At 49.3% G+C, this 20,145-nt stretch overlaps 1 long non-coding RNA gene across 1 annotated transcript in view; it reads right to left on the bottom strand.

Annotated features, from left to right (window-relative positions):
• Positions 1-327: 327 nt before the first annotated feature.
• Positions 328-20,145, bottom strand: part of LOC144807837 (uncharacterized) — a 236,240-nt gene continuing 216,422 nt past the window's right edge. Inside the window, exons 2-4 of the long non-coding RNA XR_013606466.1 lie at positions 1,060-1,157; positions 685-782; positions 328-407 (exon numbers count right to left, since the gene is read on the bottom strand). This is a non-coding gene — a long non-coding RNA (uncharacterized LOC144807837). The remainder of the gene's footprint in view (positions 408-684; positions 783-1,059; positions 1,158-20,145) is intronic.

The following is a 20,145-nucleotide window of genomic DNA, read 5'->3' as shown; positions in this document are numbered from 1 at the left end:
TTAGGGAGGGTCTTGCGGGAGATTATTTTGTTAGGGATATAAAAATATACTTTTTCAAACTTTATCTGAGCATACCTGTTTTTTACTACTTTTGAGCCTGGTGGGTGGTGGTTTTGCAGTAAGTTCGTTTTACTGAACACTGTCATCGTGTTGGTTCACGTGTAATAGGCCAAATGTTTTCCAAAGTAAATGCCTGTCACAGAGTTTGTTAATTCAAGCGCCCTAGGACTTTACTGCTAGTACCACTGTCACTCTCTCGCCTCTCCTAATACTCCATTATACTACCTCCCATCCAAACGCTTATCTTACCTGTAATTTGTGTTTGAGGGCTGGCTCCACCTGGAATTCACAGTGTCCTAAGGCGTTCTGCAGCAGGGCCCCAACTGGAGTTTCCCGGCGTGGATTTTCTGCAAAACAAAAGCAATCAACATTAGAAATGTGGCAGCGGTGCTCACACAACCCAAAAACCTAGAAGCCCCACAGACAGCACCCCTGAGACAGGCAAGCGAGCAATAATAACGCCTAAACGTTCACGTGTAATAGGCCAAATGTTTTCCAAAGTAAATGCCTGTCACAGAGTTTGTTAATTCAAGAGCCCTAGGACTTTACTGCTAGTACCACTGTCACTCTCTCGCCTCTCCTAATACTCCATTATACTACCTCCCATCCAAACGCTTATCTTACCTGTAATTTGTGTTTGAGGGCTGGCTCCACCTGGAATTCACAGTGTCCTAAGGCGTTCTGCAGCAGGGCCCCAACTGGAGTTTCCCGGCGTGGATTTTCTGCAAAACAAAAGCAATCAACATTAGAAATGTGGCAGCGGTGCTCACACAACCCAAAAACCTAGAAGCCCCACAGACAGCACCCCTGAGACAGGCAAGCGAGCAATAATAACGCCTAAACGTTCACGTGTAATAGGCCAAATGTTTTCCAAAGTAAATGCCTGTCACAGAGTTTGTTAATTCAAGAGCCCTAGGACTTTACTGCTAGTACCACTGTCACTCTCTCGCCTCTCCTAATACTCCATTATACTACCTCCCATCCAAACACTTATCTTACATGTAATTTGTGTTTGAGGGCTGGCTCCACCTGGAATTCACAGTGTCCTAAGGCGTTCTGCAGCAGGGCCCCAACTGGAGTTTCCCGGCGTGGATTTTCTGCAAAACAAAAGCAATCAACATTAGAAATGTGGCAGCGGTGCTCACACAACCCAAAAACCTAGAAGCCCCACAGACAGCACCCCTGAGACAGGCAAGCGAGCAATAATAACGCCTAAACATTCACGTGTAATAGGCCAAATGTTTTCCAAAGTAAATGCCTGTCACAGAGTTTGTTAATTCAAGAGCCCTAGGACTTTACTGCTAGTACCACTGTCACTCTCTCGCCTCTCCTAATACTCCATTATACTACCTCCCAACCAAACGCTTATCTTACCAGTAATTTGTGTTTGAGGGCTGGCTCCACCTGGAATTCACAGAGTCCTAAAGCGTTAGGGGACTCGTCAACGTAAGTTTCTTCATTGTGCAGAATCCAGGCATCAGCATTATGGGTAATGGATAGGTTTGACCTAGAGGACCTCCACTTTGACCTAGAGGAGGTGACTGCTGCGCTGACCGCCTCAAAGATCGGTAAAGCGCCCGGTCCTGACGGGGTCCCATTAGATATCTTTGTGAGCAATATAGACCTCTGGTCCCCAATTGTTACGCAGGTCATGTCCGCAGTGACTCAGATTGGCCTTTTAGAATCCTGGTCCATTTCTGTGCTTCTACCCATAATTAAAAAAGGTGAACGTGACAACCCAGCATGCTACAGGCCCATTTCCCTCCTGGATTCTCTGGGCAAGGTCGCCGGTAGACTAATCTTGGAGCGTCTCCGGGACTGGGCCTCGGAGAATAAGTTCTTAACCGACTTACAGTTTGGATTCCAGGAGGGACTGGGCACCGTTGAACAGGCCTTAAATCTGACTCTGCTGATGGGTAAATATGCCTGGGCCAAAGGCGGTAATCTTTACCTAGTCTATGTGGACTTGAGTTCCGCATTCGACTGCGTAATTCATTCCAAGCTCTGGGAGATCTTGAGTAATCTGGGCATAGATCCTGCACTTCTGAATTTTCTCCGAGAGCTATACTCGGACGCAAAAGCTTGCGTGAGATATGGCATCAAAGGGGAGCTTTCGGAATCATTTGACATTGCTAAAGGCGTTAGGCAGGGGTGCGTCCTTGCTCCATTCCTATTCAACATCTACACAAATGGGCTGGAGCAAGCGATGCTAGTTGACAGCAAAGATCTCCCCTGCATAAACACCCGCCCAATCCCTGCATTATTATATGCAGACGATTCTGTAATTTTAGCAAGGACACCCAATCAACTCCAGATCCAACTAAACAAATATTGCCAATTCATGCTCTCTCTTGGACTTAAAGTAAATAAGTCCAAGACTTTTGTTATGAACATTGGTAAGAAAGCCCAAAAATGTAAATCTCTTTTGATTGGGAAGACAAGGTTAGAAACTGCTAACACCTATCCATATCTAGGGATTCTTATTGATAAAGATTTGTCCTGGAAACCTGCCACTTCCAGCAAGAAACTGCAGTTTCAACGCACAACATCGGCGCTGACTTCATTTTCAAGGAAACTAGGCAAGCCCGCTCCTGCCGTAATCTTGAAGATTTACCAAGCCAAATGTATGAGCGTGGCCACTTATGGAGCTGGTGTATGGGGCTATATACCCGCTAGTGAGCTCCAAACTACTGAAAATGATTTTCTGAAGTACATACTAGCCCTCCCCCGAAGCGCTTCTACTTATGGCACCCATATAGAGCTCGGTTGGTAGTATCTATCAGACATCATTAAATACCAGCCGATCCTTCTTTGGCATCGCATATGGACCCAGGAGCAATGCCATCTCACTAGGTCACTAATATCTGACTGTCTTACACTGACCTATTGGAAAAAGATTCCCTGGCTGTTATATGTTTTTAAATTCTTGAATGATCTGAACTGCCCTGCATTCTTCACAGACCCCGCATCACTATTGGCCATACCAAGAAAAACTTTGAAAAAACTATGTGTCGCCCATTTATGCGAATTACGCTTGTGCTCAGAACTTGGTAAAAAGTCAAATGTTCATTTAACGATGATTCTTTTTTTTTTTAAAAAAACCTTTATTGAGAAACAGGTATAAGTACAAGCGCAGGCCTACAACCACAAGGGCCGGCCGCAAAATCAGGAGAGTCAAAAGAGAACAACATCAATGTGTACGGTAGGAGGAATACAGGATAGACGAGTAACGAATTTGTCACACAGTAAGCGCCAGGATAAGAAAGGTTTCATTTTATGATGTATAGAGGATGTTAAAAGTTAGGCTGAAAACCGTCAACATTATCGGCGCCCTCTTGCTCTCCTTAAACCTTTTGTGTGCGTAAAACAGCCGCCATTTTGGACACCATGGCTTCCCTGCTCTCGCCGAGAGCCAGCGCGTCTCTCTCTCTCTCTCCTAACTTCGCTGGCAACCCCCCCCCCCCCTGCCTGCACCTGCCTTGAGTCATAAACCCCTCTTCGGCGCTGCTCTGCCCCAGGCCCTCATCCTGTTCCCAGCGCGACATCTCCCTGCTTCCCCGTCATGACCTCCGGCCCTTTTGATGCAAACCCCTTTTCCCCGTGTGCCCGTCTGTCTTCCCCGTTCCCAGGCCGACACCTAGCTCTGCCGATACCAATCTCTTGCCCCTCCCCATACAATAGGAAGCTTCCCTCCTCAAAGGACCCCCGAGATGATCAAAGCCCCCCCCCATCCCACGAGATCCGATCGAAACCCGCACACTCCGTGAATCGGCGGAATACCCAGCTGCGCAATGATCATCACCTGTTGTGAACGGGGCGGGGACTTCCACTGTAGCCTTGCATGGGAACGGGCTGGGAAGGGGGGATTCTGAGGATGTCTTTCCGTACATCAAAGTATCAACGAGAATGTGTTACATGTAATAAAGAGATAAACTCGTGTATAAGAGGCCAGGCCTCCGGGATGCAGTTAGAGCACCTCAGAACGATACCTTCTGTCCGTTTTCGTTGTGTTCTCCTCCGGAGCGAATAAAAACCTTGTTTCCTGCCTTCCAGTCTCCAGCGCCTGCCTCTCCAATAGTTTAACTTCTTTGTGGGTTCAAGAGGCGACATCGCCGGGCAATAATTAAGGATCTTATATTCTGGTTGGTAGTGCCCCCCCAGTTTGTATTTTTCCACAATTGGCGTCCCAAGCGTGGGGCCCATCAGCGACCCATGGATCCAGTGGGAGAGGTCCTGACGACAAAGTGAACGACTGCAACGATCGGGAACGCGTCTGTCCGATAGACCCTCGTCTGACAGCCGATCATCCGAACTTCACTGGTTCCGAACAGACCTCTCTCGAGTGATCTACGGTCCTGACTGGGAACCATCAGGAGTGCCGCGAGGATAACGAAGAAGAGAGGACGATCGGGCGCTGGATTCGGAAGTCAGGAAACTGTCCATGCGGTCCGGGTAAGGTCGTGTTACCACGACAAATTGCGAAAAAAAATTGCTTGATTGTTAAATACTAGTATTGCTCTTTTTTGTTTATTTGGAGATTCACTGTCTGCAAACGGAGAAACGACAGGCTCTCTCTTTGCAAGCAGTGGAGGATAGGTAGGGCAGACAACCGTGCTTATTTTTCTCCCCCACTCAATAGTCACCTGAAACTGAGCTGTTGTTCACAAACTATTGTTTCCTGGAGATTCCCTGTCTGCAAACAGGGAAGAGACCACCCTTTTTGCAGATAGTGAAAAAGGTAGGTAACGCAAATCTTTGCGGACCTACTCACTCTCCCCATTGCTATTTGTCGGTCTTTTGTTATCTTGATCCATGAGGGATTCACTGTCTGCAAACGGAGAAACAAAGGTCTCTCTCTTTGCAAGCAGTGGAGGATAGGTAGGGTAGCAGCCGTGCTTATTTTTTTCTCCCTCACCCTATAATTGCTTGAAACTGAACTGTTGTTCGCAAAATTATTGTTTCCTGGAGATTCCCTGTCTGCAAACAGGGAAGAGACCACCCTTTTTGCAGATAGTGAAAAAGGTAGGTAACGCAGATCTTTGCGGACCTACTCATTCTCCCCATTGTTATTTGTTGGTCTTTGGTTATTGTGATCCATGAGGTATTCACTGCCTGCAAACAACGTAGAATAGAAATATTCTGTCTAGTCTTTGCACCTAGTGATAAGATAGGCAGTGCTGACTTTTTAGTCCCTCGTTACGAGCCGTCATGTCTGTCTTCTCCCCACTGATTGGTAGCCTGTTTAGCCCGGACCGCTTATTAGAGATGGACCATCCAGCCCCACTGGAAGGCACCCCTAATAAGGACATGTTCATGAAGCATGGATTGACCGCTATTGCCTATAGTAAACTATGGCATAAATATACAAAACAGGGTCAAGAAAGTCAATGGCCCCTGACAGGATCCTTCGATGATGATAAAATAAAAATGCTAGAAACTGCCCTAGGTAAAAACAAGACAACACCCACTATGCTTGATAGCTTCGGCATGTGGCGAAAAGAAACTGAACAGCGTAAAAAGAAAACTGAGAGTAGGTTGGAAAAAGAGCTGCAAAAAGCAGCCCACCTAGCTGCTCAGAAACTAAAAAGGGAGATAGAGGAAAGAGAGAAAGCTAAACAGAAACTAGAAAGGGAAACGCCAAGCCAGTGTCCGGTTAGAACCCCCTCCATGCTCTACCCTGATTTACCCTCGAAACGACAAGCCAATGAGGACCTGCTGTTAGGTCCTCCTATCATCTACATGCCCCCTCCATACGCCCCTTCTCGGCCCTTGGCGCAGCACGCGCCACCCCCAGGTACAAACGAAGGTACCGCCGCAGCGTCGGCCCCAATGGCCTCTGTGCCAGCCGAACCCCTTGTATTAAAACCCGCATCAACGACAACGTTAGACGAGCATGAGACTCGAGGGGCTGGCCTTGCAAGAACAAACAGGCTAGACAAAGATGAGCGAGCGGGGATCGACAAAATAGCAAGGACACTGGTAGAAAGGAAGGATGATGAAGAGTACATCACAGATATGTTCAGCTCGTATACAGGGAGTCACAGACGACATTTTACCGTACGACTGTGTTATCATGTCTTGAATGCATACGAGGACCGATATCGAGACAAAGGTCCCGAGAGCCTAAGGACTCTGTACCGGAAGGTCGATATCGGGGATGAGGGCGAGTGTGATGTGTCGGACCTCCTTACGCGTACGCTTGAGGTTTTCCGCCACCTCACTGAACGAAAGCCGGGAGCTAAATCCGCGGCCCCCGTAGTGACCGAACCACCAACCGAGCAATCTAACACCATGATGCCGATACGTGAGGCTGCCCCTTACTGGGTTCCTCCTCGGGGTACAGGGACTCACGATGATGCAAACAACCAAGATGCGAAGGGAAGGGTAGTATACAACTGGGTCTACCAGCCATGGGACCGGCAAGAGATACTGACATTCCGGAAATCTCTACCCGACCTACGTAAAAACCCCACTGCCTTCTATACTGAATTGGGTACAGCCCTGGGTTCAACTATCATGACCCTGGCTGACATCGACTTGTTCTTCGGGTTATGTCTACCAGCTGATGTGTGGAAGCAAATCCGGAAAGTCGACCACCTTGAGCTGTTCGGACATACCTGGCCACAACTCGATGACTTGGACAAACAACGGGGACCAGGACAAAAGCCATTGAAATCCATTCTAGACCTCCCAGATAAAATTGTAGAGAAATTAAAAACCCTGATCCCAGAAAAGAAAGTGGACTGGTCGATAGTAACAGCCTGTCGCCAAAAACCCCAGGAGGATGTATCGGAATACTTCTCCCGGTTTGAAACGGTGTTCTCCGATTACAGCGGCCAGGACATGACCACTGCAACCGGACACCATCTGTTTGTCCAGAATTATGTTAAGGGCCTATCATTGGACATCTCCCAGAAACTACAGGCCAGCGAGAGTAGTTGGGCAGCCTCCAAACCTACAGCGATTCTTCAAATGGCCCAATATTATGAGCATCAGAAAAATGAAAACGATAGGGCGACAGAGAAAAAGAAGAAAGACTTAAAAGAGAGGGTGATGATTGCCAAACTGCAAGGGGTGACTATGGGACGAGACCAATACCGGGGAAACTACCAGACAAACGTCCCTAAGACTGCATTTCCCCAGGACCGCACTCTGACTCCCTACAGTGGACGCACAGACCTTAGAGATGACCAGTGCGCTTTCTGCAAAGGGACTGGCCATTGGAAATCCCAGTGCCCAGTTCTCCTGGAAATGATCAGGAACAGAGACCCCAGGGATGTAGCAAACGGACCGAGACCTAAGGGAACACAACGAGGGCCCCCAAATGACGCGACTAATGACAGATCAAGCAGACCGAATACGTTCGATCGACCCAGACAGAACCAATATCAACAATCTGACTATGACGACACTCACACCTTTGCATAGGACAGCCAAGGGCGAGGGAGGGATCCAGTCGAGCTCTATGTTGACCAGCAGGGCCCTTATGTCACTGCTAAGGTCCTGGGTACCAAGTCTCCATTTCTGGTAGACACTGGCGCAACACGTAGTGCGTTATCTAAACGACTGATTCCAAGGGCACCCTTGTCTGGCTCACTCATAACATCGACAGGTTTCGATGGAACGCCCTCCACCAACCCTTTGTCTGCCCCGATTCTCTTTGACGTAGAAAACAACACCACCGACACCACGTTCTTGCTTTCCTCCAATAGCCCTGACGCCATTATGGGACTTGACTTACTGAAACACTTCCGAGCGACGATTAGGTGTTCTCAAGATGGAGTTCGAGTGTTTCTTTACGACAACCCCGTTCTGCTTAAACATTGTTCCCCCCGACACATGTTTTCCATCACCGACGTCGACGCGTCCCTGCTTGACACCCTGCCTCCGTATCTGTGGGCCAAAGCGGATTCGGACGTAGGGCGTATGTTAATTGACCCAGTGCACATTACTGTCCGACCAGACGCAACACTCCCAAAACTCCCACAATATCGGATATCGCCAGAGGGCGAGAAGGCATTGGTAATGATTATCCAGTCGCTGATAGACGCAGGAGTGGTAGAGGAAGTGGTTAGCAACGTTTGCAACAGCCCTATCTTGCCCATTATCAAGAAGCAGGGAGAGGGAGATGAGAAAGCATACCGTTTCATCATCGACCTCCGAGAGATCAACAAAGTGGTGGTACCCCAGTACCCTGTGGTCTCAGACATCACCACCATCCTGACCTTGATTCCATCCACTGCCACCACCTTTTCCGTCATCGACCTCAAGAACGCTTTCTTCTCCATCCCCATCCACCCAGACAGCCGATATCTCTTCGGCTTTACCCTAAAATCCCGCTCATATAGGTTTTGCCGAGCCCCTCAAGGCTACACGGAGAGCCCTAGCATCTACAGCCAGGCCCTCAAAAGGCAACTAGACCAAGTCCGGTTACCCGACGGGGTGGTGTTGGTACAATATGTCGATGACATCCTTTTGGCAGCCGACACCACCCCTCTAGCGGTTACCGCCACCATTCAACTCTTGCACTTCCTTGCGGAAAATGGCCACAAGGTCTCCAAGAAGAAGTTGCAATTCTGCCTACCCCAGGTCACTTACCTAGGCCACCTTCTGTCCAAAGATGGAAGGAAACTCACCCCTGATCGAATCCAGACCATTCTAGACACCCCTGTCCCTAAAACCCAGAAGCAGGTTCGCTCCCTATTAGGCCTCACCTCCTTCTGCCGACAATGGTTGCCAAACTTCAGCCTCGTTGTAAAACCACTGCTCTCTCTCCTAAACAAAGACGTCCCTTTCCCACTCCCTTGGACTCCTGAGTGTCAAACCTCCTTCACAGAACTACGAGATGCCCTTTGCTCAGCCCCTGTCCTGGGTACCCCTGATTACAGAAAGCCCTTCTCCCTTTACACTCACGAAAGGGAGGGGTGCGCTTTATCTGTCCTGACCCAGGCCATCGGTCCTAAGCAACGACCATGCGCTTACTTCTCTGCCACTCTTGACCCTGTCGCCAGAGCCTTGCCTGCCTGCCTTCGAGCTGTAGCTGCTGCTGCAGTCTCTATCCGACAGAGTGAGGGGATTGTACTCTCGAATTCCCTCACGGTACTGGTACCCCATGCGGTCGACACCCTCCTGAACCAAACCAAGACGCAACATCTGACGAGTGCACGACTGACTGGATACGAACTAACCTTGCTTGCCCCCCATATCACCCTGAAAAGATGCACCACACTGAACCCAGCAACTCTGTTACCCTTGCCAGAGAACGACCCCAATGTGCACCCCGTACATGACTGCGTGACTCTTACGGACGAACAGACCAGGAGTAGGGTCGATCTCAGAGACACAGCTTTCCCTGACCCCGACGGGGAGTTGTGGGTGGACGGTTCTTGCATCAAACTCTCCGATGGTACCACTTCCGCTGCCTATGCAGTCACCACGGCTCGAACTGTAGTAGAAACAGCCCGCATCACCCAGCGATCTGCCCAGGCAGCGGAACTGATTGCTTTGACGAGAGCCTGCATCCTGGCAACAGGAACCACGGCGAACATTTACACCGACAGCCAGTATGCCTTCGGGGTGGTTCACCATTTTGGGCTCCTCTGGAGGGAGAGAGGATACTTGACCTCACACGGCACACCCATCCTGCACGGGGATTTAGTCTCCGCCTTAATCGAAGCTGTCCTCCTCCCCAACAAACTTGCCGTTATCAAATGCCAGGCACACAAGAAGGTGACAGACATTATTGGACAGGGAAATGCACTAGCCGACATCACCGCCCGAACGACAGCTGAAAATAGAACGACAACACGTATGTACGTGACCAGGTCACAAGCAGAAAACTGGACTGACGCCAAGGACACAATTAGAGACATACAAATGGCTAGCACACGACACGAATTGACTGAATGGGCACGGGTGGGATTGAAAGACGATGAAGGCTGCTGGCGGACAAAAGACACGAACAGATGGTTGCTACCTGATTCATACTTGATTCCCATATTATCCATGGCACACTCCCCAGCCCACATAGGATCAGCCCCCATGATCGAACTTGTCTCCAGGGTTTGGCACAATGACAAGATCCCAGATTCCGCCAAACGCCTGGTCCAACAATGCTTAATATGCCTGCAACACAACCCCGGGAAGGGAACTGTAGTACCCCGGGGGGGATTTGGGGTCCCAAACCACCCATTTGAAGTCCTGCAGATGGACTACATCCAGCTAGACAGATGCCAAGGCCTGAAATATGTACTTGTCGTGGTGTGCGCATTTAGCAAATGGGTGGAAGCATATCCGACCCGTGACAACACCGCTATGGCCACTGCAAAGGTCCTGTTAAAGGAGTTTTTCCCCCGTTATGGCCTCTGTCGTGTTTTATGGAGTGATAATGGCCCCCACTTTGTAGCCAACGTTATCCAGCTCATCCTAAATGGGCTGGGTATCAAACAGAAATTCCACGCAGTCTTCCACCCTCAATCTGCTGGGCTGGTCGAACGACACAACGCCACACTAAAGCTTAAACTGGCCAAAATAGTGGCTACGACGGGCCTGAAATGGCCAGACGCCCTCCCATTGGCATTGCTATCGATGCGCTCTACCCCCACCCGACATCACTTAACCCCTTATGAAGTTGTCTTCGGTCGACCCATGAGCGTCTGGTCTGCCCCGAAACCAACGTCCATTCATGACGTTCCGGATGTCCTAATGTCTGATTATCTGTACAAATTGACTGAAACTTTGTCTGTCCTTCATCAGCAGGTGCGGCAGGCCATCCCCGATGCTTCCAGGGGTCCGGGTCACGCCATCCAGCCGGGGGACTTCGTGCTGATCCGAAACTTTCAGCGATCAAAGAGTTTGGAACCCCGGTGGACGGGCCCCTGGCAAGTGCTGATCACCACTCGGACCGCACTTCGAGTGGAGGGGAAGAAACACTGGCTGCACGCTCATCACTGCAAAAAGGTCTCTCCAGCCCTGGCCACGACAGACACCGTCAACACCCAAGAAGAGCTCCTGAACCGGGACCGACCATCGTTGAACTGCTACCCTGATACAGAGACACTTGAACTTTCAAAACATCCTGACCCCACTGTGCCATCTCGAGAAGGGTATTTCCTGCGTCGAAAGGAGGGAGCTTCGGCTAAGTAGGCCACGGACTAGGTTAAAGAATCTCAGAACGGTGACCCAAACTACCAAGGGTTACCTGGAGAGAAGCTAAAACTGAGTCTGTGGTCCTGCCCACTACCGAGCACCTTGAAGACGAAGATGATGGAAGCGCCAGATAAGAAGATGATGGAAGCGCCAAACAAGAAGCCGACTGAGACAACAGGAAATACCCACTACAGAAATCCGAGAACAGACAGACTCCATAGCTCAAAGACAATTGCACTCTTCATCGTAATCCTCCTCTGTTTTCTCCTCATGACTACGCTCTGGATTATGGAAGAACACGCACCTGCTCACGAAACATTCCTAACCACTGCTCAGCCTACCACCATGAAGGAACATTATCTAATTTCGCTCTCTCCTCAACTAAGAGAGAGGCGAAAGGAGTTTTGGAACAACTCTTTCGTGCAGCTACTTCACCAGCACAATCTTGCCACCAACGCCACCAACTGCTGGATCTGTGGGTTGCTACCCCATGCCACTGGACATTCAATACCATTCATCCCTTCACCCTTCTCCGTCCACGGCTCCTGCCTTGCCTGGCTGATCCTCCTGCAAGAGAGCTATACGGAAAATGCCACCTCCAGCAGAGCTGCAGCACATTCTTCTCATGGGGCCGGGCGAAACAAGACAAAGACACACTTCTGCCCGCTGACCCCCAGCGACTCAATCCAAATGGACATTCCGGCCAAAGAACGAATCGAAATGCAGGTGTTCAACAATCCAACCAGACCCACCTTCTCCTATCTGCGGAAACGAACGGCTGCCACTCTGACTGTAGCCCTGACGGTCATCAACGTCACAGGCCACATGTGTGTAGAAGGACTTGGGACACAGCTGGTGGGTCACAGCGCTTGCCGCTTTACCAGAACTTTGGACTCCACGGATCCACCTTCCTTTGTGTCATCCCCAAACATGTATTTCATCTGTGGCACGAAGGCCTACACCTGGCTCCCCAAAGGCTGGGGGGGCACTTGCTACATCTCCTTCGTCCTTCCTCCAACTTATGTGGCCCCAGCGAATCACCACAGGCAAAAACGAGCAAAAGACGTTGAGCAAGCCGACTCAACAGGAGCACAGTTCCTCGATGCTATGAAAGGACTCGTCCCCCTCTGGGGCCCGATGGCAAACAGCCGTGCCATCCGACATTTGACTCAGGCAGTCGAGACAACCATGAACATCACGGCGGGCATCTTTGCCAACAACACTGCCGAGCTCCAAGCGGTCCGTTTGGTGGCTCTTCAGAACCGCCTCGTTCTAGATGTAGTTCTGGCGGACCGTGGAGGAGCATGCCGCATTATTGGGGCCAGCTGTTGTACATACATACCGGACAACTCACCCTCAGTGTACAAAGCCATCGAACATCTTCACAGACTCTCTTCGGAAGTCCACCAAGAGCAAGAAGAATGGTCGCTTGGTGGTTGGTTCTGGGACACCGTCAAAAGCTGGGGCTGGAGACTGCTCACCATTATCCTGATTCCCGTAGTTGTAATATGTGGCCTATGCTTAGGAATTCAATGTTTGCCACCTATGTGTTCTTTATGTGCGAGTTGTATTTTTTCCAAAACTGTGGACATTGGAAGCGAACATATGAGGGCATTATATGATACCGAAGTTAGGAATTTGATGAAAATTGACATTGAGTAAGCAAGTTGGCTAGATATGTTGAAAAGGGAGGACTGTTAAAAGTTAGGCTGAAAACCGTCAACATTATCGGCGCCCTCTTGCTCTCCTTAAACCTTTTGTGCGCGTAAAACAGCCGCCATTTTGGACACCATGGCTTCCCTGCTCTCGCCGAGAGCCAGCGCGTCTCTCTCTCTCTCTCCTAACTTCGCTGGCAACCCCCCCCCCCCCCCTGCCTGCACCTGCCTTGAGTCATAAACCCCTCTTCGGCGCTGCTCTGCCCCAGGCCCTCATCCTGTTCCCAGCGCGACATCTCCCTGCTTCCCCGTCATGACCTCCGGCCCTTTTGATGCAAACCCCTTTTCCCCGTGTGCCCGTCTGTCTTCCCCGTTCCCAGGCCGACACCTAGCTCTGCCGATACCAATCTCTTGCCCCTCCCCATACAATAGGAAGCTTCCCTCCTCAAAGGACCCCCGAGATGATCAAAGCCCCCCCCATCCCACGAGATCCGATCGAAACCCGCACACTCCGTGAATCGGCGGAATACCCAGCTGCGCAATGATCATCACCTGTTGTGAACGGGGCGGGGACTTCCACTGTAGCCTTGCATGGGAACGGGCTGGGAAGGGGGGATTCTGAGGATGTCTTTCCGTACATCAAAGTATCAACGAGAATGTGTTACATGTAATAAAGAGATAAACTCGTGTATAAGAGGCCAGGCCTCCGGGATGCAGTTAGAGCACCTCAGAACGATACCTTCTGTCCGTTTTCGTTGTGTTCTCCTCCGGAGCGAATAAAAACCTTGTTTCCTGCCTTCCAGTCTCCAGCGCCTGCCTCTCCAATAGTTTAACTTCTTTGTGGGTTCAAGAGGCGACATCGCCGGGCAATAATTAAGGATCTTATATTCTGGTTGGTAGTGCCCCCCCAGTTTGTATTTTTCCACAAGGAGGCAGAAGCCATATCTACCCATGTGTCATGCAACATACTCAGAAAAAGAGGGGGGGGGACGAGAGGGATGCAGCCCCCTACGCCATCAAATAACCACAGCAGAGCAAAGCCCAGATACATCCAATGCCCATCAAAGGTTCAAAAATAAAGGACAAATCGTAGCAAACAAGTAAACGGGTCACCGCATAGACCGCCCTCCCGCCCCGAAAAAGGAGAAAGTGCAGACACTTACGAAACGAAGGAGAAAGAACAAAGGGACATAGCCCACCCCCTAGAAAGAAAGCAAAAAAGGGACCATAGAAGAAAACAAACTAAAATAACAAACACCCCCCCCCCACCCTACATCACTGTAATGGCTATGGCCTATCCCACTAAACAGCGTGCCTGTCGCCCAGAGTCACCCGAAATATAGAAGAGAGAGAAAGGGAATAATAACGAAGGGAAAAAGGAGAAAGGGATAAAAGGAGAGGAAAAAGAGGGAGAGAAGGAGAGGAGAGAAGAGAGGAGGGGAGCCAGCGATCGAAACACAGAACACCACCCCACCCGCAATAACGGAGCACTAGTCGAGGTCAAAAAGGGACACTGAGAAAAGCCTACATAAAGGATGAAGACAGGAACTGTCCAAATGATGAGGCACGGAGATGCCAATTAACAAAACAAAAGTCCCGCAGGCACCCAGGCACGATCACCCCTGTCCACTTCTATGAAAAGCAGAGCTGCCAGACCCCGCCACGGCCAGGAAACAGCATGATACAGTGGGTCCATACCAGTCAAGGAAAGCAAGTGGGATCTTCACGGAACACCGTCTCGGCGAACAAAAAGCAGCCAGGAAAACTCGGCAACAGTCAGAATGCAGAAGTAATCCAAAGGTCCACGTGGCCAAGCACAAAGTCCGGGCTGTCCAGCACAAAGCAAAGAAATCAGGATGTAGGAAAGACTGCTGCATCGGCACCGGGTCCACTTGATCCCACGGAATCGAACACCCAGCCGGATATCCCAGCACAGCAGCTGGAGAAGTCTCAACAATACCAACTCGGGGAGACGACACCGCTTCCCAAAATGGCTGAACAACCATGGCGGCGATCCGCAACTCCAAGTCCCGGCAGTGCAAGGACAGGTCGATCCGCAGAGCACCCAGGGCGAACAAGACAGTACTCCGTGTAGGGGCCGCCCGAATCAAACGAGGTATGGGGAGAGCAAATGCAGCAACGTCCCTGTCTCCAGGAGGAAGACACTCCGAGGGGCCATCCGCCATCTTGTGCATATCGTCCGCCGCCATTGTCGCATCCGCCGCCAAGCCCACCAGGAGTGCCGGAGGCCCCAGGATACACAGCCGATCCGCGGCGGATGGCGCTCGGCGGAGAAAGGAGAGTCACCAGAAGAACGGGCGTGCTCCCCACAACACTCGGGGGAGCCCTGCACCGGATCCCAGGCGGGACAATCAACAGGAGTAGGCTTCTCACCCGAGGGGTGCCGGACAACGCGGCTTCTCTTCTTCGGGCCGGCAGGCAATCAGGCATGCGGGGTGGCCCACCATCGGGGGTGGGTCCGCTCCGGCGCTTCCGGCTCGCGGCTCTCAGGCTCCCACCATCGGGTCTCTTCAGCGGTTCCGGGTCGTCGGCACTCCGAACACCTCCGGGCAGACACAGCACTCGAGGCCCCGGCGTCAGGGCCGGGAAGGCCAGCAAGGTTACAAGGGCAGAACGCAGAAACCACTGCACGCCAGAGCCTCGGAAAAAGACGGTAAGTGAAGGCTCTTCCCAGGTGACCAGATTCGGAACACCCCGATCAGGATTAAAGACAGGATAGGCGGCGGGGAGGAAGGGATCTCGGAGCGAGGCGTTTATGCGACTGTTCCGATCGCCATCTTGGCTCCTCCCTATTTAACGATGATTCAATCCTCCTTTGGTATTCAACCTTATTTGTCTTTTTTTCTGTCTAACCACGAGAGATATGTTTTAACCAGATTTCGGTTTGATTTATTTTATCGTCTTGTCTCACTGCCTGTGCCCTCTGATTGGTCACGTGAATTACCTAGCTGTCCGTGTGATGGACATTCTCGCCAGTCTACTCTGCATGTAACTTTTTTCTGCAAACTTTATGAGACCCCGCGTAAGCGCTGGCTGGTTACACTTCTTCGACAGTTAGGTGTGAGCAGATGTAGACCGGCGCTTTTGGCACTTCAGCACTTAGATACTCCGTTCATTGCCAAATCTGTAGCCTGCTACCTCAAAGCCTGTTTGAAAATTAATTCCCAAATATTGGCTACCGCACCTTAAGACTCCTTATTTGTTCAATTGACTACTAGGCTATTATATTCCTGTACAGAGTGTCAGTGCTTAGTTGAATCTGTATGATCTTTCAACGCCCTGATCTATAGTGTTATGCTTCCCTTAGTATTTATTGCGTAAATGAAAATGTTTATAAACTGTTGCAAATATTTGGTTTTAAATGTATTTTTTATGATTGTAAATTCAATCGAAATAAAGTTACTTTTGACTTTGATGGGTAATGGATAGGGTGAGTCTGGAGGAGGAGGACTCAGGATAGACGACCAGGACTGAGTTCTTGTCAACTAACTGTTGTGAACCTGAGGAATGCTGCGGCATCAAAATCAAGACAGTTCTGTTGATGGGCTTGTTGTTTTATTGGTTGATTACAGTTTTGTTGGGAATGTGATGAAGCACTTGCTAAACAAAGAAAGACAGACACACAGGAATAAAAGTGAATAAGGAGGACTAAATTTACAGTTAATGAATGATTGACTCATTTTCGGAACTCGCTGTCAGGGAAGCAGAACTCGTCCTCATACTCTGCTAAATCATCAGTCGGTTGTACTTCTGGTAACTGAGGAGAACTTTCCTCAGGTAGGTCGGTGTCCTCTTCTTCCTGCGTGGATTCTCGTACTCTGTAATCTGGTGGTATGAAGTGCTGGTTCATCTTTATCAAGGTGAGCCGCTCCACATTTGCGGGCAAGAGGCGGGACCTTTTGGAAGTCACAATGCCACCAGCAGAACTAAAAACACGTTCTGAGGACACGCTTGCGAGTGGGCAAGACAAGTAATTGATAGCCAGGTTGGTGAGCTCTCGCCATATTTTTCTTTTCCCATGCCAATACGCCAATGGGTCCTCAGTAATATTGACCTCTGTTGAGTCATCCAGATAGGCCTGCACCATTGAAAGAATGTCCTCCCGGATTCCTGTACTTTGCACTTCTGTGTCCTTTCTAGGATAAGGAAACCCTAGCTGAGTTAGCCAACCCGCTTCAGACATATCGCCTGGGCCTGGTGCAGATGATACGGTTGCTGGTGTCGTTAACGGCTCAGAGGGAAAGTCACTCACTTCTGCCAGAGGCACAGATGCAGAAGTGCTTTTTTGGGACGCCTGATGGCCTGCTGATTCACTAGTAGTACTGTCTTCTCCTACAGTTTCCTTCCGCTCTCTTTCAAAACGAATGGCTGACTGAGCTAGCCAACCTTTGTACTCTGTAACATCCGATGTTTCAAAAGGAATTATTACTTTGCCAAACAATGGCTTTTTGTAACGTGGATCCAGAATAGTAGCACAAATGTAGTGCTGTTGTTTCTTGATATTTACAAGCCGTTTATTGCTAACTAGGCGTTGTAATAATCTCTGCGCCAACTCATGTGCTTCGTTCTTTCCAACGTCCTTTAATTGTGAAGACACCACCTTGACTTGGTGCTCGAGCTTCAGCAACAATGGGATAGCTTTGCTCAAAGAACAGTCCTCCCTGCTGACGTCACGCGTGAAGACCTCAAAAGGACGAAGCATGTCTGTCAGGCTTTTAACTAGCTGCCATTGCTCCACCGCTAGCATCATTTCTGTCGTATCACCACCCAGGTTGTAGAAATACTCATTGACTACTGGAAACAGCTCATGCAGACGCTCAAGCATGTAGAAGGTTGTGTTCCAACGTGTTGCCACCTCCTGGATAAGTGCTTTCACTGGCATTCTACGTTCATTTTGCTTGCGCCTCAGCTCCTTCCGGGCCTTAAAAGAATGGTTGAAATGTGTGCATTTTCTTCTGCAGATGGTCAGTGTTTTGTCGACTGCAAGTTCTTTTTTCAAGAAATTTTGCACGACAAGGTTCATACAGTGCGCCAAACACGGCACTCTGAAATAGAAACCGTCCTCCATGGCCCTAACTACATTGCTAATATTGGTAATCGCAGGGTGCACTACGTTAAGATTGAGTGAATGGTTCAGTGTGATACTTAAAAGTTCTGGGTGCTCTCGCAGGGTGGTGTTATCCGTCTGGAACACCTTCGGATATCAAAACTGTTGTGTATGCGGAACTCCGCAGGAACATCCCCTAATGAGGCACACCAATTCGGGTCACTCGCAGGTGCTTCAAAGTTTTTTAATTCATTTGAATAGTTGTATACAGGTAATCCCTTTAGGGATAATTAGCTTCGATATTTAACATCATATCGTAGTTTGACCAGAATCATAATCCATATGTATATAAACATTGAACTCCAATGCATTTCGGGCTTGGCAGCCCTTGGTCACGGAGAGCTGAGGAGGAAGCGAGAGAAGGGAGCGAGTAAGAAGACGTGCTAAAACAATGTGTCGTTCCGGGTCGGGGAATTAAAGTGCACTAGTGTGTGGGCAATTGGTAAAAGTGCTCGAAATTAAGGTGCTGGGTCGGGTAAGTGGAGGAAGTAATACCGTTAGACGTGCTAAAACATTATGTCGTGCAGGGTCGGGGAAAATTTTATGATGGGGTAGATTAATGCGTGGGCAATTGATAAAAGTGCTCGTAGTTAAGGTGCTCGGTCGGGTGAGTGGAGGAAGTAATAGCGCTAGTAACGTGGAGGAACTCTCAATCTATTGTTTAAAAATAGTTCAGATTCTTACTTCAAAGGAAACGCGAAGCGTCCTGAGACATTCAGCATCGGTCATCCGTTCGCCGTCTAAACCGCGTGTGACGTGGCCGGCTATAAATTTACATCAACATAGATGACGGGCTCGTCCCATGGGAAGCGGGGCCATCTTGGAGTGGTGAAATCTTACTATGCAAAAGGTGATAACGTGATAGACGTAAACAAGCGTATGTGAGCTAATATGGGTGAGTAGGCAAGGGGAGGGTAGACAGGGTAAAAGGGTAGACAGGGTAGAAGAATAAGGTGCAGCAACAGTGGTAAAGTCTTCCTAGGTTGAAGGTAGTGACAAGATAAACATAAATAAACATATGTGAACAAATACAGGTAAAGAGATGAAGAGAGTAAAGAGCAAAGTGTAGCAGCAGAAGGTGATTCATATTACATCCATTACAAATAACAACTAAATTCTGTACGATCGTTAAGCCCATGGGGCTTCCGGGTCTGCAACAGGTAGATCCATTCGAGCTCACGCTTCAATAAAAGTTTAGTGTTGTCAATGCCTTCTTTTTTGGATACGATCTCCAGGATCAAGAATTTCAATTGGGCAATTGAATGACGTGCTTCCATGAAGTGAAGAGCGATGCTGGATTTCTCAGATTTAAGCCTGATGTTAGACTTATGCTCGTTCAATCTGGTTTTGATTTTGCGCTCCGTCTTCCCGATATATAGTTTGCCGCATGGGCACTTTAGGGCATAGATTAAGTTGGTAGAATTACATGTGGCATCTACGTGAAGTTTGATAGTGTGTCCTTTCATGGGATGCTGTATTTCATTGCCCCGGATTACATTATTACAATGACCACAGTTCAAGCAAGGTTGAGTGCCACGGTGGTGTTTGATTGGTTCTGTGGGCCTCGCCAGTATTTCTTTAATGTTGCAGTTCCTGGTGTAGGCAAATATTGGGGGCTCATTAAAGATTCCTTGAAAGTCCGGCTCATTTTGCAGTATTGGCCAATGTTTCCAAATAATTTTTTTGTATGCTGTACTTGCAGTGGAAAATTTTGATACAAGAACCATACGCTGTTCTTTATTTCTGTGAGTCTTAGTCAGACTCTCCTGTCTGGATATGGTGGCCACACGGCTTTGTGCCTCACGTAGAATAGTTTCTGGGTAGCCACGTGTCTGGAATCTATCAGACATTTCAATCATCCGTTGGTTGACCATATTCTCATCGGATACTATGCGCCTAATGCGTAGCATTTGGGAGTACGGGAGATGTTTTTTTAGGGAACCTTGGTGGAAGCTGGTAAAGTGAAGGGCATTATTCCTGTCCGTGTTCTTTCTGTATAGGTCCGTGACAATTCCGTCAGGTGTGTTCTTGATGTGGACATCTAAGAAGGTGATGTCGGTGTCACTGATTTGCCACGTGAGTTTGATTCGTGGATCCTTGGTGTTGGTTTCCATTAGTAAGTTGTGGAGAGACTCTTTAGTATCTGCCCATAGG

This window comes from Lissotriton helveticus, chromosome 1_2, assembly GCF_964261635.1.
Source record: "Lissotriton helveticus chromosome 1_2, aLisHel1.1, whole genome shotgun sequence".
Lineage (NCBI taxonomy): Eukaryota > Metazoa > Chordata > Amphibia > Caudata > Salamandridae > Lissotriton > Lissotriton helveticus.
Note: the sequence above shows the minus strand (reverse complement) of the source record. Positions and strands in the feature narration are given on the sequence as shown.